Below are 25,548 nucleotides of genomic sequence, written 5' to 3'. Positions count from 1 at the left end.
ACATTCAAGATTTCGCTTATATGCTAGCAGGCAAAAACATATTTTCCACCATAGACCTAATCAAGGCCTACAATCAAATACGCGTATATGGACCGGATATTCCCAAAACATCGATAACGACACCTTTCGGAATGTTCGAATTTCCTTTTATGACTTTTGGATTACGTAACGCAGCTCAAACATTCCAAAGGTTCATGGACGAACTCCTTCGCGGATTCGACTTTGCCTACGGTTACCTAGACGATATTTTGATCTCCTCATCCTCAGAAATCGAGCACAAAGAACATCTGAGTCAGCTCTTCAGACGACTTCAAGAGTACGGTGTTTTGATCAACACTTCGAAGTGTGTTTTTGGCCAATCTGAGGTAACCTTTCTAGGATATCGCGTCTCAGCACAGGGTACATCGAAACCAAGACCATTTGTTACATTAGCATTCCGCCGACAAATCTTCGATTCACTTCATAACCTTAGCCATCCCGGAGCAAAGGCAACTAGTCGCTTACTGACCCAAAGGTTTGTGTGGCCTGGCATTAAAAAAGATTGTATGCAGTGGGCAAAAGAATGCCAACAATGTCAGCGTAGCAAGGTCACAAGACACACTAATGCACCCTTGGCAGAATTTAGCCTTCCTTCAGCACGCTTTCGCCACGTACATATCGACATAGTGGGCCCTTTACCACTGTCATCAGGTTTCAGGTATTGTCTAACAATCGTTGACCGCTTCACTCGTTGGCCCGAGGCTTACCCATTACAAGACATCACAGCAGACACCTGCGCCGCGGCCTTCGTTGCAGGCTGGATTGCACGATTCGGCTGTCCAGAACGAATAACTACAGATCGCGGACGTCAATTTGAGTCACAACTGTTCAAAAAAATCTCAGCACTCATGGGTTCAACCCATTTAACTACCACAGCCTATCATCCGGCTGCTAACGGTCTCGTGGAAAGGCTCCATAGACAACTTAAGGCCGCCATTATGTGTCACGCTACAACTCAGTGGACAGAAGCGCTTCCCTTAGTGCTAATGGGCATTAGAAGTGCATGGAAAGAAGATCTAAATTGCTCTCCCGCTGAACTGTTATATGGCGAACCACTTACGTTACCAGGTCAGTTCTTCTCTTCATCTTCTCCAGAACCAGTAGTAGACATCTGCGATTTTGCCAGTCGCCTTCGAAAGCACATGAGCCAACTTTCTCCGCAGCCAACATCATGGCACACGAGCTCCAACCGTCCCTTTTACATTCCGAAAGACCTAAAGGATTCTGCATACGTATTTCTGCGTCAAGGTCCGGAACGACGATCACTCGAAGCACCATACCAAGGACCGTTTAAGGTATTGCGTCACGGAGTTAAAACTTTCGATATTGAAGTTAACGGAAAAGCAATTACGGTTACAATCGACCGATTGAAACCAGCGTATTTAGCTAGAGATGATTTAGCACCTTTCTCATCACCTGCGCGTACAAGCGACGAAACAGCTTCAGATAGCTCTGATTCAAATCATGGTGCAGATGATCAAGGGTCACCAGACCAGGACCCAGCGCAAAGGACACGGAGTGGACGGCACGTTCGATTTCCTACTCACCTGCAAGAATATTATCGACCGTAGCCACGGTCTAGGGGGGGAGTATTGTAGGAACCTCAGAGGTTCAATCTGCACTGGCAGTTTCTTTGCCATAGAATGATATACCATACTTAATGTCGACACGTCAGTTTTGACTGTTAGAAAAATTCACTTATGTTTTAAGTATGTTCAATACGAATTATTTACGTTTATCTTATTAGTTATATCCCAGAAGTTGAAAAGTTGTTAATTTAAATACAGTTTATGAACCATACGCAGTGGTTTGATTGTGAACCCACAAAAATAATGTCCAAAAAAATTTAAAAATAGTGTGCTAGAACAGAAAAGTGTTACTTTGATCCCTCCTAGCAGGGAGGAAAAGTGTCACTTTGATTCCTTGTAGCAGGGACCAAAAAGCTCTCTTCTGAATAAAGGCCTGTGCACACCGGCTGCGTGTGCGTGACGTGCACGTGTGCGTGCGGCGTTTTAGTATACAGATCCTTATGAGAGACGGCACACCGCTTGCGTGACGTGTGCGTGTGCGGCTCCAACATTTTAGCGCACGCACACACGCACGTCACGCACACGCAAGCCGGTGTGGCTCGGCCTTAAGTGGTGTGAAAAAAATATGTGTACCTAAAGTAACCCTTCAGTGGTGATAATGGCTAATAAATATATTTACGTGATGTGATCAAGGTGTAAATGTAAATAGAATATTTTATATTGATGCAGAATATCAGCGACCAGATCAAGGTTAGTTAAATTATTATATAATTTTAAAAATGTCCACGGGAAGGGTCGAATATTCATAAAATAAGTAATTGTATTTTGCGCCTTTATCTAGTGATAAATTAATTTTTAAAGCTACACATACACATACACATACACATAGTTACTTAAATAATGTTAGGTAGGAACTCAAGTCATTAGTCTAGACATTAGAAGAACTCGACTAATTTTGAGACTCTGTGCTAAAAAAATGCAAGTATTTTAAGTCCCGATTGTCCCGAGTCGATTACTTAAAAAGTATTTTTCAAGCGCAACTCAAAAGGACTCAAGCAGCCGGATGAAAAATTCGATTTTTGACTGAATTATATGAGTCCGAAAAACCGAGTCGATCTTAAAGCTGAGACTCAAATGACTTTAGTAATATTACCAACACTAAACACTAAACCCAACATAATACTAATCATTCAACTTTTACTACTCACTATATTATTCTTCCAACTAAATAGATTAGCTCCCACTTAAGTTTCATGTAAATTTCAAACAGAACAGCGAACCAGTTTATTTAGAACAAGACTGTTCCAGCGAAACATTTGTACCGTTTTGTTCAACAAGAACTGACGAACAGAAACTAATACAATAGAGCTCAGTATCGGTTGCCTGGACGCTGTTAGATCGATGTTCATTCGCTGTGATCTATGCAGTACGTTTAAGCGAATTTGAACCTTAAAGTATTTGCCAATAGATCAAATACTGTGAATAAAAGGAATTGAATGAAAAACTACGTTGCCCTGAGGCTGTTGTAGATTGAAATGGCCAGTATATTTTACTATGTTTTATTACAACTAAGAATAATATTAGAGAATATGCAGGGACATTTTAATTCCGAATTTAGTTACGATCTTATTTAGTTACTATCATTTTACAAAATGTTGACAGATCGGATAGCATTAAATACTAGTCGCTATAGACCTCGCAACCATGACACCGTAATTTAGAAAAAAAAAACAAAAAACTGACTCGACAAAAATGAAAAAATAATACCTACCCACGTGGCGCACGACGCGCGACGCATCGCTTCGCTTCGCGTTCGCGTGTTGTTCGCTTACGTAGTAGACTATCTGGCCCTGTCCTACAACATAGTACTATATAAGATAAAGTGAGATACATACACGTACCACGCATACCTTTGATACTAATATGAGTTTTGGCACAGGATCTGTGAATATAATATTTCAGCAGGTATGTCCAGTATGCAGGTATAGTGGTAGGCACAAAGCGGGCATTCCTCGACGGCGAATTTATTAGAATACCTATGGGCTGGATCGCAGATCATACAACAAATAGATAGAGCAAAGGTATACTAGTTTACCAGCATACACTAGGACAAATTAGATGGACGGATGGTCTAGTACGGATCGCTGGAAGTCGCTGGCTGCAGTGTGCTAGAGACAGTTCCCTGTTGAGGTCTATGGGGGAGGCCTAAGTCCACCAGTGGACGTCCGTAGCAGATATATAGGTAGGTAGGAGGTATATTCTTCAAGATCTTTGTGTACCCAACTGTCATGAAGTGTCATGAAAATATATTGAATTTGTATATAAGTAAGTATATTTAAAAGGTATATTTGTGTAATAGTATAGTATAGTATTATAGTTTGTAGTGTCGACTTGTGTCTATTCTCATATCCACTATTTACAATCCTGCACCAAATTAATTACTGTCTCTGTTTAGCCCAATGGTTGACTGGTAGAGAATGCCTCAAGGCGTTAAGTCCGCCAATTGTACTCTTTTTTTGTAAATTTGTGCAATAAAGTTTAAATAAATAAATAAAAATATGGTAGGTTTAAAAGTAGGTTCCTACCTAGAAGCGAGTCGTTTATTTTTTGCGCTTGCAAGATTGTTTACCCCATGCAGGCGTGGCTCACTCCGCGATTTCGTAGCATCGCAACAAGTAGCTACAAGTACATCCGTCCCACACCAATTTTGGTGGCTAGCCATTGGCCGCGCGTGCCGTTTGCGCCACCTTGCGGTCATATCTGTCCTAATCGTAACAGACGCGTTTTGTTAGAGAGTGAATCTTTCTGTACCTAGTATTATTATTTATTCTGTGCCCCATGGTAGACTACTAAAGATTTTGTTAAATTAATATCCAGTAAGTTGTTTATTTAATAAAAGCTAAACAAACGTACGTGGGATTAAACCTGACCTAGCACAACTCCGAATCGTTTCAGGGACAGCGTAATTAACAAGTGAAACAACACCAGTTTATAAATATGCCATATCTATTAATACAATTCTTTATCCGTGAGCGCCTGAAACATACGCAAATTCTCTTTTTTAGGACACGGAAAGAGAAAAGTAAATTATAATATAACCTTTTCCCTAAAACAAACGTCACAAATTTCAACAGTCCATTTATGAATTAGATTAATTTTCCAACACTTCATATCAATCTCAATTTGAATTGAGAAACGTTCCATTTCACAGCAACTGGCTGATTTCCGCATACTTTTTTACTGTCCGGAATTAGAGAAGTAAATGATGAACGCATGCCTAGAACGGAACGCAACGCAGCAATGGCTGGCCGTTATGGCTGGCCTATCGATCGTCGCAGACAGTACGCGCCCGGCCGCGGAGCGCAGCACACGTGCAAACTGTTCGCGTTTCGTGTCACGCAGACTAACCCTACGTCTACACACGGTAAGCGCTACTGTAAGACTAGACAACACTTATGAAGGTTATTGTGATAAAAATGTAAACACAAATGATTCATCGCGACGAGATAACTAATTGCCTGTCAAATATTAGTTATACCGTATTGACATAGCGCCTTCCATAAATCTACATATAGTATGAAGGACAATTATTGCCAGGCCTAATTACGTAGTTGTTTTGGTAAAATGAGCCTTAACTTTTTGTGGAGGCAATTACGAATTAGGTTACATTATTGTAGTGGATTATTGTGTGGTGGCTCTTATATAAATTGCTCGTATACATAAGTGTTCAATTATTATAAGCTTATTATAATCGTAGTACAACATATTTCCTGTATACAAATACCTAACTGTGATGATAACTTATTGTTAAAATATTGTGTACAATTCTTACTTATATAAGAATATTCCAGGTGATTCATAACATAAACAAACATCTTCATTGCGAAAGCTATTAGTGATAGTGATATCAGTTAGATAAATAATCAGTTTGAACTAAAAACGATGCCCCTGCTGTTTTTCTCGTGGCAATATTGTTCATTGCAATTTCTGCCAAAGGCCTTCAACAAGAGGCGTTATATTTGTATTACAATGCTTTGAAATTGTGTTGGATTTCCAATTTGGAACTTTGACAAGAAACAATATCGCGACGGTATTTGCAGTAACTTATCTGTGAAGAAAATCAAGGGTGTGTGTGAAGTCTCCAATCCGCATTGGGATGTCGTGGATACTATCTTAGGCTAAACGAAGAGGCATGCGTACAATAAGATTTTTATTTTAAAACATAGTTGGCGGCAAACATGCATGCATCCAGCTTGATGGTGAGGGGTCCCCGTTGCCCATGGACGCTTGCAACGCCTGCAGGCCCAAAATGTAGTCCCTTGGGGTAACCTCGGCACCCTTTAAGGCTCTAAAGATTCGCTACCATTATGCCAATACATTTGTGTCTGTTTTAGGAACAGAACATACTTTAATAAACGCCAATAATCATAGTTTCATATTACTTACTTAATGCTGTGGCGCAAAGAACCGAAGTGGATTTTGGCCTCCGACACCAAAGACCGCCATGCTATTCTGTCCAGTCGACGGCGCCGAGTTCGCTAAGGTCTTTCTGCAATATTACATATTACATAAACAAACTTGACTAGTGACCAACACTAATATACATTTTGAACAGGGATCATCAATTTTATAACCTGTCAAAGTACAAAAACCACACCATCAGCCATTGTCAGAGCTGTCAAAGGTTTAAGAGAATGACATAGCGAAGAGGTCCTGAATTATACAACAGGCAAACCCTCACACTGCATTATTAACGAAGGTATCATTAATGAGCTGCCATTCTTCAACACAGATCCGGGAGCTCAGGCAAAATATACCATTATGTTAGGAGTCAATAAGGTACATAGATCCTTGAAGATGGTACTGGAAATGGTCTTTATTGACAACTGACGATAGAATCATCTTTAACTTTGACCTGAAACATCCGGTGTTTTTCTGCTAACAACACATAACTGACTATTTAGGTAGACTTTATTACAATGCTGTAAGGTTTAAAATAATCAGTATCAGCGTATAGCTAACGACATAGTAAGTGCAGTGGATCATGTCATTTCATAAGAGCCCTATACATTTTATTGTAATCGTCGCATCTTTCTTGTTAAGAGAATCAAAAACTAATTTTTACGCTGCATCCTTCACATGCGCGATACATATTTACAATACTTAAGACCCAAATAAGAAAACAATGTACATACTTTTAACTTTTATTGTATTGTCCACAGAAGTGACCTTTTTCTAACATGTTTTATCCAACTGTCTAAAACAAAATCAACTTACGACTGTCATGTTGTAACCCCTTATTAGACATCGGTCACACGCTATTTAATTCTGGCGTCAGTTCAGACCATCAGTGTTTGGAAATGCTAATTGATTCTATACTCGTTCTCCACTGACTGAAACAAGCCTAAATCTTAAGACATACTGCCGTATTCGAACTTCAAGATATTCACAAGAGACGACACGTACTAGATCCATTCTAGATACGTTATAGTTTAGATATCAACTAGTTTTCATTTGCAGCGCAATTCGGTCAGCCAATGTCACTTTTGCGTTAGATAGAGTAAGATATCTATTAGATGTGAATTGGATCTCTAAGTCATATCCTGTGGAAATCGTTCAAGAGTATCTCCAGAATCGCGCAAATGTCAAATTTGACAGGTTAGATCTTAAACATATCGTTATCGTATCTTGGTGATGTCTAAAATATATCTAATAGATATCTATTTCAAAATCCGAATCGGGTCCATAGAATTGAAACTCCTGCAAAATCTTAGACCTTACATAATTTATTGATATTCTGTTTATAGTAACGGTCTGTCGGGCCTGTGCTATTTATTTGGGGACTGACCTAATTTTGCGTAGTTTTGGGGGAGAAGACGAGGAGGTTTGCACGTCTGTTACCTACTAAGGAAAATACAGCATGGTTTTTTGTTACACGAAAATGTTGCACTTTACGAAACGTTATTAGGTAATAAAATAATTTTTTGACATTGTTAAATAAAATTATTAATTGGAGGAGAGTCTTTTTTTTAACTATCAAGAAATTTTTTGGTGCTCTTAATATTAAGACCTCGAATTAGTTACCTACATTTTAAAAACTAGAATCAGTTTTGGATAAACATGATACAACCTAATTTATAAAGTTTTAGCCCTTTGACCATTATGTTATCATATATCTTCGAAATTGTACCTATTTTAATTGAGTATTTGAAGATTTTTGAAATTATTGTATACGTTACACCTACTTTACTATTTATGACTTGTTTATATTAGCTTCCCTGTTTTGTTGCTCAAAACTTCCTGAAAATCCACCACAGCACCCGCAGCTGGCGCTTGTTTCATCCCCACAGCAGCGCGCCCTATCCGGGTCGGCTGACAACATACGCATAATACAAGCTCTAAGATTACATTTGAAAACATTGCGGTCTCCAATAAAAGGGTGAACAAGTTGCCAAGAAAAAGGATCATTTGAATTCCCTTTCACATCAAAGAACACGATTAATTACTTTCTTCTAGCAGTTTTTTCGCCAAAGCAATCGTTCGAGTAATTTGATGACCTATTATTGATTTAGCTGGAGATTTCCCGAGGGCGCGTCAGACCTTTATCTAGAAGGCGTAGACTTTGCAGCTATAACTACGTAAAACTGTCACCTCGCCCCTTTGCTTCATTTCTCATTTATAAAAAACTGTGGATAAAAGGATCTGGGAAATTGCAAATGCACAGTTTCTTTAATACAGCTATGCTGACAACGCACATAAAATAATTATATTTTCTTTCATAGTTAAACACTAAAAGCATAAGTTGACTTTCAGTAGAACTTTGAACTAACATTTTCTCAGCTGAAATCGGAAATCGGTAAACAAATCCAAAGAAAAACACTCTTGTATCCTATATGTCTCTATCTCTCTTCACTCTTGTATCCTATATGTCTCTCCTCTTGTATGTGCCTATCACAAATAACATCTTACTCAATTCGAACTCCAAATTAATGACAATTACCCGTCTGATGATTCATTCAAACTTAATACATTCGTCACAGTGTTTAAACATTTGGCTGACACTTTCTAACCATATCTTTGCAATAAACTTTATGTTAACAAGGTATGTAGGGTTTGCAATCCGGATCCGAAATGTATCAAATTATCCGGATCCGCATCTGGATCCGCGGATATTCCCATAAATTTCAGATCCGTCGTGGAAACCCTAAGGGCTTAACTTACCATAGAAATAGTTCTACGGCTACTACGGACCATATTTTCACGGGTTCAGATCGGATTCGGATCGGACGTAGTGCGAAACCGCTCTAAATGTAGCTTTGTCAGTTATCAGTATGAACGTCGGTACAGTTTGTTCTTCCAGCTTCTGCTCGAAAATTGAACTTGAAAATATTTTAAAAGCGTCCAGCGTTCGCGCGCTGAATGCTAAATCCACTCCGGCTAAAGTTATTTATTGTTTTCAATTCATGCTCAGAATGTTCTCCATTTTTCAGTTCTCGTTTTGTTCAAAGTTTTTTAAAGGAGCGTCGGAGAATCCATATTTGTTTTGTTTGAGCTTACTTAGTGTTGATTTAACGCTCGTAGTTTTACGTTTTGCAGTTTTGTTGGCTGCTCTCTTTCTCATATTCGCGTTATTCGATGCATAATCGGTTCAAGTTCTTTTTTTAGGGTTCCGTACCTCAAAAGCAAAAAACGGGACCCTTATAGGATCATGCGTGCGTCTGTCTGTCTGTCCGTCTGTAACACTCTGTCTGTCGTAATAAAATACCATAAAACGAAGCACACGTAAGTCCACTAATAAAGCGAGCGTTTCTTTATTAATCAAATTAGTAACATTAAGGTTTACTAAACGCTACTTGCATCTTTCAGTGTTGCAATCGCAAACGCGTCCTCACATTGTGCTAGGCCTGTTTGTTATATTACTAAGATGTTCTTTTATAGGCTCGATTCGGATTTTGAAATAGACATCTATTAGATATCTTTTAGACATCACCAAGATACGATAACGATATGTTTAAGATCTAACCTGTCAATTTGACATTTGCGCGGTTCTGGAGATACTCTTGAACGATTTCCACAGGATATGACTTAGAGATCCAATTCACATCTAATAGATATCTTACTCTATCGAACGGAACGTAAAAGTGACATTGGTTGCCCGAATTGCGCTGCAAAAGAGAACTAGTTGATATCTAAACTATAACGTATCTAACGTATCGTTGTGAATATCTTGAAGTTCGAATACGGCTGTATGAAATATTATTCTACTACAGTACCATGTCAAAGTGTGAATCACCTTAAAAATATAGTTTCTCTTTTAAGGGGCCCACTGATTAACAGTCCGCCGGACGGTATCGGCCTGTCAGTTGTTCGGAACTGTAAAAATTTTGTTCTAACTGACAGGCCGATACCGTCCGGCGGACTGTTAATCAGCGGTTACGGATTCACGATCGATCTTTTTAGTTTCCAAGTTGGGAAACAATAGAGACCTTCTATTGTTTCTGATAGAGTTTTATGTTATTCATAATGTATTGTTTGTCCGCATTTTCGTTAGTCATAATTTGTTTGATTCAGAAACGCGTAAATTTTCAGGATTGCCATAAAACAAACCTAACCTAACCTATCTACATGATAACCTTACAAAAATCCTGAAAAGTGAACGGCCTCAGTTATAGGACTAATGATAATCTGACAAACAATACATTATGACTTAAAGACTTTATGTCAAACAAAGGGACCCCGTTTCCAGCACTATACAAATTTTATGTTTGTTTTCGCCTCTCCTCATTAACTTCGCAAACTTTTTCAAGTTGAGCCGCTCCTTAAATTAGGAAAGTGTTAACTAGAGAAGAGCTTAGAGATAGTTTGACGTGGGTCGTGTTGGTCCCAACATTTGGCGAACATTGATTAAAAGTTGGGAGACGTTACGTCTCTAATACACATTCTATGGGCTCGGTTTACACATTACGATGGGCGGTAACATGATATTTTTAGGAAAGAGATTACTGAGACATGCTGTAGATACGACAGGTACAGTCAAATGTAAAAATATGGGTGCACAAAGCATTTCAAAAATATGTCTCATAGCAGTCATATATAGCTTGTGGCGTCTCCTCTAGCTGTCACTGCCAACGCCGTGCCACAATATTCTAACAGATGGCGTTAGGAAGCTAAGAACGCACAAACTACTAAGAAGATACTACGTCTAGAAGGCAATTAGTATGTAAGACCTACATCGCGCTTACAGAGTTATAATGTCAGTTTCCATATATATAACTTCCGACCAACTCTCAGTGGACTTCGGTCCCCAGGCATAACACCCGCCTGGAGAGAGTACTCTCTATTGCCTCTCTACCTTCTTCAGTGGAATTTGTAAATTAATGTAAATATACTTGTACATACTTGTACATACTTGTACATATATTTTCTACAAGCTCTTATGTCAGCGAATTAACAACTATGGGATATATGTTTGAGTAAATTGTCTATACCCATATTTATACACTTGACTGTACATCCAAAATTAAATCAAATAAAAAAATAAAAGCAAAATTTATTTTGGTTATTACTTTGTTAAAATCAGACATATCTGGAGCGGTATTTTTACTGTAGTATTTTTTTTTAATGTTGTTGTTATTTTGACTACTCCAAGTAGGTAAATTATATAAGAGCGAAGTTACGAGCTAAAAAATATCAAAAAAGACGTTATCCGTAATTGGTTTTGTATTCTATAGCGTAGAATGTGCGGCAGTCCGAACAGTCTCGGCCGCTGTTATGTCTGATCCGGCCAGTAAATTATTCAAACACTGGAACTCAATTCATTTAGAGTCCAGATGTAATATTTATAAGTATATGTAAGGCCTGTAGTTTAATGTTTATATTACTTTATTAAGAGTTACTAACATAGTTGTAAGTTTTGTGTAATACTAATAACCTATGGAAAACAAAGTCTGAAATAAAGAAAACAATACAATACAATAGCGTTTAGGTAATAGCAAACTCAAACCGCAAGACTTACTACTTTACTACTTTATATATTTATTATTATATTTTTATGGTTAGCTTAAGCTAGGGTAGTGTGGTGTCAATGTCAAACTACCAACGTGATCATCAATTGTGCAAACTTTTGTGAAACATTGATATCAAAGAGAAATCGTGCAGAATACGAAAATCGCATAACGACTGCAATGTGACTGTGTCAAAATAATGAAATTCAGCGAACGTTGGACGTTTAATAGCTTTAACGTTAGTAAAAGCTCTCGACGGATTTCCTGAATTCATCTTGACATTTTAAAGTAGAGAAACTGACTATAGAGTAACAACTTGATACTTGACAACCGTTCTACTAATCGTATTAGAATTGGTAAGATTTAATTATTATTATTCTCAAAATATTTTTTTTTGAGTCTTAATACCTTGACATAGTTGTTCGAAACTTCGTTTAAAATATTTCCGGAGTCCTGTGCCGTTAGACCTTTGTAAGTATTTTAGAAGCATTATTAGAAATTCCTACGGGAAATACCCCAGATCGATAAGAATTTTTTTATTATGTTTCTTGGTTATTTCTTAGTGATATTTAATATTGAAATTGTTGCCATTGAACACTTTTTGCTCCTGAACTATAAATTTGTAAGCACGCGAAGACTAGAAGGCTATAGATTTAAAAAAAAATTTAAGCTTCTATAGAAAGAAAAGACAGCCTAAAAAAATGTGTAAAATGTATGGACGAAGAATTCATATTCATTGAGTTCTTATCAACTCAATTTCATAATCTTCTATGAAGCGGTTGCTCTGATTTTTTCAGTTCTTTGTGACTACAGCGAGTCGTGAGCACTAAAATTACAATATCTCAAGCTGTGCAACCCGAAACAACACTTATGTTATTGCAACACGACACACTTTTGCTTGTCTTTTCTAATTAACACGCCTGGCTGCCTTCTCGTATGGAACTATTGCCCATTTTAACTAGAACCCTTCCACTTTACTCTTCTTAGTACTTTTGTTTGGAAAAACAGCTTTGAAACAGTTGTTGGAGCTCAATTGAAAATGGTAACAATTTTAACACAAGCTAAATGTTAGGTTATGAAAAGTTACAGTTTTTATTAGTTTGTTCTTTTGGTTATGGGGAGCTATTAATTCCTTTATGTTTATTTGTCGATAAAAATGCAGTTTTAATTCTCATTATTATACTCTGTATCTTTAGGTATTTAAATAAAAGGAAACAAAATACACCCTGAAAGTTGAGGGTAGACGAAAACATTACACGATCAAATAATGTTGGTTAAAGTCAGGTCGTTCAGTGACTGATCCAGGTTTTGTATTTGGTCGGTTTACCAATAAATGTTATAACTACCGGAAAATTTATAAACTGTTTGTTTACTTTTATTATTTTTTTATTCTACTGATAGAGTTTTTTTTCTAAACTACTAAGTCAATTATTACTCAGAAACAAATTATAGGTAAGTGGAGAAATTCCACTTTTAATTTGTTTCTAAGCATAATAGCATCGTTCGCAGACGTGCCCGCTTGATACAAAATTAATTCAATTAAGCTAAAGTGGGGTAAGACTACATAGGGCCCCATTCGGATTTTGAAATAGACATCTATTAGATATCTTTTAGGCATAACCACGATACGATAACGATAATTATGTTTAAGATCTAACCTGTCAAATTTGACATTTGCGCGATTCTGGAGATACTCTTGAACGATTTCCACAGGATATGACTTAGAGATCCAATTCACATCTAATAGATACCTAATATATCTTACTCTATCTAACGTAAAAGTGACATTGGTTGCTCGAATTGCGGTGCAAAAGAGAACTAGTTGGTATCTAAACTGTAACGTATCTAGAATGGATCTAGTACGTGTCGTCTCTTGTGAATATCTTGAAGTTCGAATACGGCAGACAGTATATTTTGCTTGGGCCAAGACAAACAGTATGAGGATTCCATACAAATGATACTCTTACCTTATTAATATGTGGGTCCCTTTACTAACTAACTTCATAACTTCTGTATAACGCGTAAAATAGGTCATTATAATATTACTTTACAAGCACATTTTATTATATTTAATGTTGAAATTAAAGTGATCATAATAAAGTTCTAGGAAGTCTGTATTTTCTGTGGTAAAGTAAATTAAACGACAACATCCCTCCTTTCTTGGCTGTCTTAAAAGAAAACTTAGTAAAAGACTTTTAATTGCATCTCTTAGTATGCTATAAAAACTTATTAATTGACACCTATAAATACATAACAGCTAGAATCATAATCATCAGCGTATCACACTGTAATATTTTAACTACATTAAAATTCATTTAAGAAAAAGGTATACAGGCTGTATATCTAGATCTAGATCTGTGTGTGTATTTTGTCATAGTCTACGAGGTGTAAAAGCTGTAAAATTTCAAGATTGATGTATTTTTAGGGTTCCGTACCCAAAGGGTAAAACGGGACCCTATTACTAAGACTTCGCTGTCCGTCCGTCTGCCACCAGGCTGTATCTCACGAACCGTGATAGCTAGACAGTTGAAATTTTCACGGATGATGTATTTCTGTTGTCGCTATAACAACAAATACTAAAAACAGAATAAAATAAAGATTTAAATGGGGCTCTCATACAACAAACGTGATTTTTGACCAAAGTTAAGCAACGTCGGGAGTGGCCAGTACTTGGATGGGTGACCGTTTTTTTTTTGCTTTTTTTTTGTTTTTTTTTTTGCATTATGGTACGGAACCCTTCGTGCGCGAGTCCGACTCGCACTTGCCCGGTTTTTTCTAATATGGTGCCATTGCGCTGATCTGATGATGGAGGTGGAGAATGCTATTGAAATACTTCAATAAAATACGACCTTATTACGTTATTACGATGAAGCGCTGGTGGCCTAGCGGTAAGAGCGTGCGACTTTCAATCCGGAGGTCGCGGGTTCAAACCCCGGCTCGTACCAATGAGTTTTTCGGAACTTATGTACGAAATATCATTTGATATTTGCCAGTCGCTTTTCGGTGAAGGAAAAACATCGTGAGGAAACCGGACTTAATCCCAATAAGGCCTAGTTTGATTTATACATAGTGATTAAATACACAAATTATAAATCAGTAGCTCGTCACCGTTCCTTTGATTATATAACTGCGATGAAAATCGTCAATTTTATTCGTCGAATTTCGGAATCCGGAATTAGCTAATTACAAGCCAGATTTGCTCGGAATTTGTTCTGAATAAGATTAATTGTAGTCCAATTAGGTACAGTTAGGGTCTCCCCAAATATATCGACGCGCATTCGGCAAAAGCCGATAGGAAAAAGCTTTATGTCCGCGCAATAAGAGCGAAAAAGTCGTCGTTCGGCTCGGCTCGCATCGGCCGGCGCCGGCCGACGCGTCGTCGGCTTCTTCGCTCTTATTGCGTGGACATAAAGCTTTTTCCTATCGGCTTTTGCCGAATGCGCGTCGATATATTTGGGGAGACCCTTATTCAATTATAGGCGTTATCATAATTTGATTACCGGTGTACGAACTTTGAAAATTGATTTTAAATTAGATTTTATTCTGAAATGAGATTAATTTGTTAATTTTGAATGATATGTCATTATGACATAAACAATTTATTCAATTACACAAACGGGTCTACCGCGATATTATTTCATTGTTTTTACCTTTAATTCCGACGTTTCAGCTGAGTTGCACCAGCTGTGGTCACGGAAAGACTGACGTCCCAACAAATGTCAACGGAGATATTAATAAAACAACACTAAACTACCCGAAATTAGTTTATAAAAATGTTCGGGGTAGACAAAGAAATTGCAAAACAATGAAAAACAATGAAATTATATCGCGGTAGACCCGTTTGTGTAATTGAATATGTGTACAAAACGCGAGAGTTTAAAGTGTTATATAAACAATTTATTTTGATTACGACCCGAACTGTTTTGTATGGATTAGGAAGCTATTCTAAAGACTCCAGCCATGGTTGATAAGCATGTAAGAGCCTCTATAGGGCCTCTATAATAATCCTTTATACGTTTCATTGTTTTTTTTTTATTGTGATCGTTTTCAAACGTAATATTTATTTCGAATACTGTATATTTTAACATACCGTCGGTGCGAATAAAAAAATCGCTATGTGTTTTTTTTTACGATTTTTTGATTTTAGCATATTTGAATTCCTATTTAAATTTCCCATCCACCCACATAAATATTTTTGTTATATCTTTATTAGTTTTGAAAATAAAAATTCCGCTTTGTGAACACAGAACAACATTTGTACAAAAAAATAACAGAACAGAAACAAAAAAATAGCTATGTGATTTTTTAGCACATAACGATATTAAATGCCTTGTTTTCCGTCGAGGGTGATGGCGATAATGTTGCACATGGCGATTTATTGTAGAATGGATTACCCGACAGTCCCTAAAATCCGCTATGTATCATATCGTACTATGTTACTTTGGCAACAAATCGCTATGAGTACAAACTTGAAGGCATGACGATTTTTTCCAACCAAATTTAAGTCGCTATGTAGCAAAATTTGGTTAAAAAATTACAAAAAAATCTGTTTATATTCTTCATGAGTACCTATCATGTAAAAATTATTGATCTGTCAGAAAAAAAATACAGGTGCAACAAATATATTACAAACAGGAAAATAAACAGTTATTTTTGTTTCCTGAAAAGTAGCTTAAAAATACATGGCGATTGTTTTATTCGCACCGACGATACTCCATTTTTTTATTAGCCTATATGTGTGTCCCACTGCTGGGCATAGTCCATAAATAATTTATTTTACTACAGAGAAATTTAAACATTTATTGTTTTGAAGTGAAGCAAAGGGTACCCAATGGTTCATACATTTTTCTATCATTTAGAAAAGTAGTAACAACACTCAGCACTATCCGTGGAACATTAGTAATATCTTTGCAATTATGTTTATAAATTGTTAGTTAACAGTGAAGACGAGGTTATACATGTTATGTTATATCTTCCAACATATACGTAACGGCCTGATTCGACTACAGATACGTCAAAAATTTGCTAAAGATACAAAGAGTGTCAAAAGAGACGTTTTTGTTTGAAGAAATGTTACTTTTGACACTGACATACTTATCTGATCCATATCGTATCTTTAGCAAATTTTTGATGTACCTACCTTAAGGTTCGAATAAAAAAAAATCGAAGTAAATCATTGACTGCCGTGCGCACAAAAACATCTAGCATGGATTAGTGCCGAGCCGTCACTCAGAGATTTGAATGTCGTATGCAAATTCCTAAATGCCCAGAGACAGATTACTGTCATTATCTCTTCACTGTGCGCAGATTTTGCAAAGCAATGCAGAATTAAATGATCGCAGCAAAATGCTCGGTGGACGTTCTTCTTAATTAAAATGAGACGCGATGTTCTAAATGATAAAGTCTGAAGTGGCCAGTTCCTGCCATGCTTACGTTATCAACTGCTTTACTTATGTACTATTTTATTTAGAAAAGGGTTTTCTTTTATTAGTATATATAAGGGTTTTATTTATAAGTTATCTTTCCTCTTTTGAATCTTTTAATATGTATATTATTATATATTATATATACAAGTATACATAACACCTGGCTCAGAATATGAAAAGCAGCTTTTATGACACAAAAAAATCTGTAATTTTCATGCGATGGATAATACTCATCATCATCATCTCCTCCTAGCCGTTTTCGGCTACAGCGACTGCTATGCTACAGCTGAGAGCGTCGCTGGTGCGCTCTCAGGTGACTGACGTAGCCAATCCTTGCAGCAAATGTACGGCCACATTCGCTGCATGTCAGCACCCCTCCGACGTAATTGTACGTGATGGCCACAGGTGGTCTGGCCTTTAGCTCGTCACGCTTAACGTCGAGCTCTGTGCGTCGCCTGGCTTCAAACTCACGCACCTGCGTTTGCACAATATGCCTCCACTGTGGACGGTCACCAGCTAGTGTCTCCCATGTTGATAATACTACTTATACATCAAAACATAAGATACCTACGTATTAAAGAAAACAGCGTTGTTTCCATGGTTTTGAATGAATGAATGAATATTTTTATTTCGTGTAACACATGAACACATTCTTATATTACTAGAGCTTACAAACATAAGGGGTTAGTAGGTACAGGAAATGACCTGACCTTTGACCTGATTATAAATGGAATTTGTTTAAAGAATGACCATGCACTTTTGCTGCAGGTACCTTGTCCTATTCAAATTACCGTACATCGGACGTCCTGTATAAATGTGTAGATATATTTGCAGGCTTTGTTTGTGGCCGTTAATTAACTTGTCATTCGTGGGCGGGTAATGAGCCGCGATAGTGCTGATTGGGATTTCGGATGGATTGGGCTGGAATTGTGGGAGTAAATGCACATAGCTGATGCGCTTATATTAGTCCAGTCGTTATATCCAAAAAACCGACCCTACCCGTGAATAATCAGTTCTTGAATTTTTTTTCGTAGGTCCCTCGGGGTGAGGGGGGGGGGGGTAAACTGGGAGTGTAAATTTAAAAAGTAGACTGAATCAGGCTCCTGTGTATATTCGAAAAACGGTTTTTCTTGAATAACTCGGCCATTATTGATTTTACAGTAAAACCGCGAGGGCAAAAATTGTAGGAAATTTGATTCTCTACAAGTTTAGTCTTCACAATTTTTCTTCTAGGATCGATATTTTGGAAAATAAAATTGAAAAAAGCGACAAATTCAAAATATTTTCATATCTCGTTTATTTTCAACTACGGCATAAATGAAGAGGACTAACCTACGAAAAAAAAATCCAAGAACTAATTATTCACAGGTCAAAATCTATAATGACTGAACTATATGTATATCCCCTTATTCATAAACGTTTATTGAAGTTGACAAGCCGATAATAATCGTTTGTCCCTTTCCGACGTATTAGTATGATGGAAAGGGACAATCGGTTATTATCGGCTTGTCAACTTTAGTAAACGTTTATGAATAAGGGGGATAGTCTATATCTTTGGGTATTTAATTAAAAGTAAACAAAATCTACCCTCAAATCGCTCTTAAAGCCAGTTGAGGGTAGATGAAAAATAAAGATCAAATAATGTAGGTTAAAGTCAGGTCGTTCAGTGACAGATCCAGGCGGTTTTGTATTTGGTTGGTTAATCAATAAATGTTATAACTACCCGAAAACGTACAAGTTATTTGTTTACTTTTATTTAAATACATAGTGATACAGAGTATAACTATAGCTTTTGCCTCCGCGACTTCGTCTTCGTGGAATCAGTAACATCAGCTATAGCACAGGATAACTAATAGTACTACGCTATAGGAAGTATAACGCCTTGATAAAGTGTAATAGCAATCATTCAATTTGAAAATATGCTTAAATTTAAAATATACACTCAAAGCAAAAATTAACTTAAAAATAATAATACAAACTATCTCTAAACTAAATACACTTAAAATAAAAAGCCTATAAATAAAAAACGTCCCCCACGTGGCAATGCGGCCAGCCTTCTGGGCACACTGCCCATCGGCAGTGACTTGGGGGACGTTTTTTATTTATAGGCTTTTTATTTTAAGTGTATTTAGTTTAGAGATAGTTTGTATTATTATTTTTAAGTTAATTTAATGTTTTATATTAACATAATTGTGTTGTAATAAATATTTTCTAATAAGCAAAAATTTAACTCTAGAAATACATGCCAACATCCATTCCTCTATGGATCCATCTGACAGCGAAATTGGCAGTGACGCGAACAAAGAAGTTAGTTTGTTATGCTGTTAGCGCAGGCTTGTCAGCCGATTGTGCCCTGCATATGCTAGTGGGTACTAGCTGGGTAGCTAGAGTCCGTTGCGTCACAAGGGGTCAATGTTGATGGAATAAAAAAACCGGCCAAGTGCGAGTCGGACCCGCGCACCAAGGGTTCCGTAACATTACGCAAGAAACGGCAAAAAAATGCACATTTATTTTATGTAACTATAAACACGAAAGACTTTTGACCAGAAGTATACTAACGGCGCGATTCGGAAATTTAATTAGACATTCACTAGATATGAAATAGTAACGATATGTGACGTTCCACGGCAAAAGGTACCTTATGGCCGCAATAATAATTATTGGAGCGACGTTAATAATAGCGTATAAGCGCCAACCGCCTCGTGCCGTAAGTATAATTGTGTAGAAGGTATGTTAAGGTAGGTACTAAGTATAAATAAGTATATTTTTTCTATGCGTACACATTTCAAATCGATATCTTAAATAGTTCTCGATAGGTATATATGACAGACAGAAGAACGGACGGACGGACAGAGTTTTTATCTTTTTGGCATGGAATCCTAAAAACAGCAAAGAAACTCAATATCGGAAACCAAATATGAAATAACATACGTACTCCGTTCTCAGCTCAGTATAGGTGACAAACAACGAAGAGGTAAAATATAAAAGTCCAATAAAGATAGAAGAAAAACTGTTACGATCATGACAACCGTGAAACCACCCTCCCCCTTCCCCCCATTGGGAACTGTTTCTACCAAATTGACCTCGGAAATTTTATTGCAACAAGGAATGCTAAAATTGTCTTCGGTTCGTGCAAGGAACCCTTTTGCCCCAATGTTTTTAAATGTGCATATTTGCGATGCCTTATTTTGAGAGGAACAGAGCGTATCGTAGTTTTTGCATAAAAATGATTTTATAATGCACATTTTATTAATGTTATAAATGTAAATTCTATTAATGTTAAATTAGGTTTAAGTTTAAATTGTATTAATGTTAGATTCTGAGCAACATAACTGTTATTATCCATTAGTGGAAACTGTGTGGCTTGTGAATGTGTTATCTGATTTACTATATGCGTTGTTTTTGGCTGTTTGTTTCCCAAAGGTTTAAATAAATAAATAAATAAATTTAAGTTTGCATTTTAATATGGCTGTTATGATTGTAAAATCTCGTGAAACAGCATTTTGAATTTAGCATTTTTGGTGTGCGGCTGCATGTAATACCTAACCTACCAAATGAAACCCTACGAACTGATGATCTTAAATATGTTTACAGTACATAATTATGGTCCTATTTTCCCGCAATAAAATAGCACTTTTCGTGCGTATGTCAAAAGTTTAAAGGGCCATATATACTGTGAAACGTTGTAAGATACACACGTGCGAATAGGTAATTCGCAACTTCCTCTTTTCCGCACGTTGTATCGTAAATAACTATTATCGATAATTAAGATTTGTGTCAAGTGAATAAATGTTATCTTTTCACACTAAACAAAAGTTTTTATTTAAATTATCTGTCAAATATCCATTGATCAAAAACAGACACATACTATAAGGCTAAAGGGGCCCACTGATTACCAGTCCGCCGGGCGGTATCGGCCTGTCAGTTAGAACAAACAGACAGTTCCGAACAACTGACAGGCCGATACCGTCCGGCGGACTGTTAATCAGTGGGCCGCTTAAGGCAGGCCACAGGTGACCCTCGCGCGGGCAGCTTTCTCGCGCAAAGATTGGCCATAGCAATCCAGCGCGGGAACGCTGCATGCGTGATGGGCACCTTACCAAGGGCGCAAAATTTTGATCGGTATTTTTAATTTTTAGCTTTAGTTTTTAGTTGTAGTTAATTTTAGTTTTACAATAAATGAGTTTTCTCCCCCGACACATACTTAGAAGATTTAGTAGCTACTTCCCAAAAGTACTCTTAAGAAATGTACTTTTGATGGTACTTTTCTTCTTTCTGCAATAAAGCATCCTCGGGGACCATTAATAAAACTTTGACAAATCCGGAATGGTTCTGTCCTTTGTCAAATCCACCTAGTGTTTTATTCGTCTGCTAGCATAGAATATCTCAGGCAGACTCCGCAGTAGATACAATTATTAAGAAGAATGCCCTTTGGGCTTGTGCACAAATCACGCAAGGTTCGATAGGGGACTCCCCCGGTCACGAAAAAATCACGATAGATCACGTTGGGGGAAGGGGGTATATACCTGACCTAACAAGGACACCTCACGTGTATTTTTCTACAGTGAACGAAACTAAGAAAAAATACCTACCACATGAGTACTATACATAACCAATTTTAAGATAAATATTTAGTATTGTATTTACTACTATACTATATTTATTTAAAAATTAGGTTTAAAATTCAAAAAAATACACGCTGATTGGTGCATGACCAACACGATCATTAAGTTCGTATCAAAAGCAGTTCAAAATCATAACAAATGGTTTCAAATCTACACAACACATTAACACTGTTGTAACATTTTTTTTTGTTATGTTTTTTAACTTATACTCGCAGTGGAAATGTATGTGTACTTACTTATATAGTGTGTGTGTGCTATATACAGTTACAATTTAAGAAAACTGTAGGTCTTGTGTGGATTATTAAATATTTTTGTAAATATTTTTGTATATTTACCGTTTGTTTCTCAATAAATAAAATAAATCAAAATAGATAAATTGTGAGAGTAGACTCGACGTCATAGTTGTGCTGAATCTAGTACCTAAGTGATCTTTGAGCTAGACAAATTTTATTGCAAGGAATGCGTTGCTCTACGGTCGTTAAATATTTCATATCTTATACGTATAATAGTTCTGTCTGATCCCACATGAAATATTTAACCTACCGAAGGACAGATTCGGTTCAGGGCGAATTATATATTTACATGGCCTTGCGGGTCACAGAGCAAAATCTGCTTAAGGTTAAAAGTGTTTTCCGGGTGCTTTCTGTCATATTTTATTTACTTCTGTCCGTAGTTTGAGTAGATTGACTTGCCGTGATATAAGCTACCCTATGTTTTCCTTACTCAACTATTTCATATAAATCGGTTCTCTCAGCGGTTCAAGCGTGATGAGACAGACAGACATATTTAGTTACTTTTACATTTATAAGAGTAAGTAAATAGTGATAGTTTATACTAGTAAGTGTAGTAGTTAACATAGTAGGAATATTTGCAGGTAGGGTACACTAAAGAGAAATCCTTTTAATAGTACTTTTAAGGAAACAGAGGCACACACTGTATTTACTCCTGACTCAATGCAATGATAAAATATTTTTAATGCTTTGCAATGAAAAAATAGTGTTTTAGTAGCTACTTCGTTTAAATATTATTGTCAATTAGAGATGCAACGGATAGTTGTTTGGCCGGATACCGGATATTCGGCCTGACTATCGGCGGAATATTCGATATCCCGCCGCCGAATATTCGGCCGGCGGAACTATACCTACATTTCGGTTTTTCAGATGCGCATTGTGCAGGTTTTGATCTGTTTCGTGGTGAACGTTAACGCGGACTCATTTCTAGGTTCGAAATAAGTGCGCGTGTAAGTGAGAGGAATGTTTAAATTGTTTTAAAATAATAAATGATGACCGCTGTTTCTTATTCTAATCTTGTTTACTCAGAAATCAAGCAATGTTAGTATCCGGTATCCGGCCCGATGTTAAAATAATGGCCGTATAGGCCGGATACCGGATAGTAACCGAATATCCGGTGCATCTCTATTATCAATGCACGCTAAAAGGCAACCTTGTTTGTCCCAACGCTTAATTGCAACGGACCGCACTTATTTTAACCGCAAACGTTTTCTCTTTTCGAATTTCAAATAAAACTAAAATCGAGCTATAAAATTTAAACAGCGCGAATAATATTCAAGTTTTATTTTAAAGGCACCTGGGGCCCGATTCGGATTTTGAAATAGACATCTAGTAGATATATTTTAGACATCACCAAGATACGATAACGATATGTTTAAGATCTAACCTGTCAAATTTGACATTTGCGCGATTCTGGAGATACTCCTGAACAATTTCCTCAGGATATGACTTAGAGATCCAATTCACATGTAACAGATATCTTACTCTATCTAACGTAAAAGTGACATTGGTTACCCGATTGCGCTGCAAAAGAGAACTAGTTGATATCTAAACTATAACGTATCTAGAATGCATTTAGTACGTGTCGTCTCTTGTGAATATCTTGAAGTTCGAATACGGCAGGCTGGTGTTTTGCGTCTGGTTAGGATTTTATTTTGCAATCAAGTGATTCTAGCGACTATTATTTTGAGCGATCTCTTGATTGTTATTTCTGCTAGATTTAATTTAAATAATGAGCTGTGGAATATGCATGATAATTAATATTGAAGACATCGAAATTATTACAATGATTTTATTAAAAGTATTGTGCCTGTATTGTGTGCGATAAAGTACCTAACTAATACTGGAATCAGTTACGTATCGCTGCCATACATGACCCAAAATTTTTTTATTAAGCTATGAGCTTCATCACATCTGATATTTGAATAATTCTAAGCATTTCTAGCCTGGGGTGGGGGGGGAGGGTGGGGTACAAAGACGGCCGCCACCCGTCATCTTTAAAAAAAATCTATTCTGATCCTGGTGGGTACTAGGGCAAGTTTGGTATCATTTTCGTATAAACGAAAGACGTAGAATTCATTACTGATATTTGTTTTTTTCAGTTTCATAGTAATTTTACAAGAAAAACGTAAAAAGGTGAAAAATTTGGTTGGAGATTTTTGCTACGCGAAGCCGAAACTACAAAAGATAGAAAGTTGAAATTTGCACACTAGATTACATTTATAAAGTGTACAAGAGATAAGAAGCGATTTTGAGAAATTCAACCCCTAAGGGGGTTAAAAAGGGGATGAAAGTTTGTATGGGGTTCAAGTTTTATTTTAAGCTAGGAATTTGAAACTTCGTAAAACGGTATATTATTAAAATACAAGAAAACTAATTTCAGCGTTTTTGAAAATTCATCCCCTAAGGTGGTGAAAAAGGGGTTGAAAGTTTGTATGGATATCTGTTCGGTATGTGACAGGGGACGAGTGAAACTAACGGCGGCTGATATCACACTACCTTTATTCAGTAAAGTGTTAACTTAAGTACGGGGTCGAGGCACCGAACCCACTATAGCTATGTATACATATACAACATCTCCCCCTAATAGTTTTACAATGCGTAGTTGATTTAACAATTAAGAACTACCACCTAAATTACATAATACAAAAGAACGGTTTATAATCGACCCTAGGGACAGGACGCAACGACATTTGTCCAGCCGTTCTACTCGGACTTACGGCTTCGAGTTGAGTCTCTGCATCATGTGCACCTTCTGTGCCGTGGCTCTGTTCTCGTGCTTCGAAGAACTCGCCGTGATCCGCATCATCAGCTGGCGCGGCCGGCGGCGCGGCCTCCGCTGTCTGCAGGTCTCGTAGCGTCGTCGCAGTAGATGTCGGCGTGGTTCCGCTCCCCTCCACAGTGGGGGACTGTGGTGACTGTGGTGTGATCCCTGGAGGAGTCATCTCGGGTTCCTCACCGCATAGCTCAGACAGAGAAAGGTCAATTTCGTCACCCGATGTCGATTCAATGGAAGTATCTATAGTGCCACTATTGTTTTTGTTGTTTGTCACTGTCCCTCTAAAAGCTACCAATTGATTTTTATGTTTTTTTAATTGCAATGCAGTTACACTGTCTTGCACAATATATACAGTTTTACCCAATCTCTTAATTAATACACCCCTATTCCATGTAAATTTACTGTTACTTAAATATTTTTTAAACATAACTTTATCACCCGGCTTGAAACATTGCTTATTGGTGCCACCATATGCTTTAGTCTGCAAACACTGTTTATAATTTACAACGTCAGGGAGAGTGTCAGGTGAGGGCGGCGCAGCGGCGGCAGGTACATTAGGTACAATTAAATCCAGGCGCGAACGAAGTTTCCGCCCGAATACCAGCTGCGCAGGCGAAACGCCCGTAGTGGTATGAACTGAGTTTCTATAGTCGAATAGGTATTTTAATAAATTTTGATCGACTTCCTTCGCACTACTACTCAGTAAACATGCCCGTATACCTTTTTTTACCACCTTTACGAAGCTTTCCGCCTGCCCGTTACTGGCCGGGTTATAAGCGGGAGAAGTTATATGGGAAATCCCATTTACCGCACAAAAACGCGCAAACTCATTTGACGAGAAACAAGTGCCATTATC

General features: G+C 37.2%; 1 long non-coding RNA gene across 1 annotated transcript in view; it reads left to right on the top strand.

Annotated features, from left to right (window-relative positions):
- Nucleotides 1-6,056: 6,056 nt before the first annotated feature.
- LOC134675081 (uncharacterized) overlaps nucleotides 6,057-25,548 on the top strand; it is a 159,553-nt gene continuing 140,061 nt past the window's right edge. The window contains exon 1 of the long non-coding RNA XR_010099690.1: nucleotides 6,057-6,111. This is a non-coding gene — a long non-coding RNA (uncharacterized LOC134675081). The remainder of the gene's footprint in view (nucleotides 6,112-25,548) is intronic.

This window comes from Cydia fagiglandana, chromosome 21, assembly GCF_963556715.1.
Source record: "Cydia fagiglandana chromosome 21, ilCydFagi1.1, whole genome shotgun sequence".
Taxonomy (NCBI): Eukaryota; Metazoa; Arthropoda; class Insecta; order Lepidoptera; family Tortricidae; genus Cydia; species Cydia fagiglandana.
This window is presented reverse-complemented; position numbering and strand designations above follow the sequence as displayed.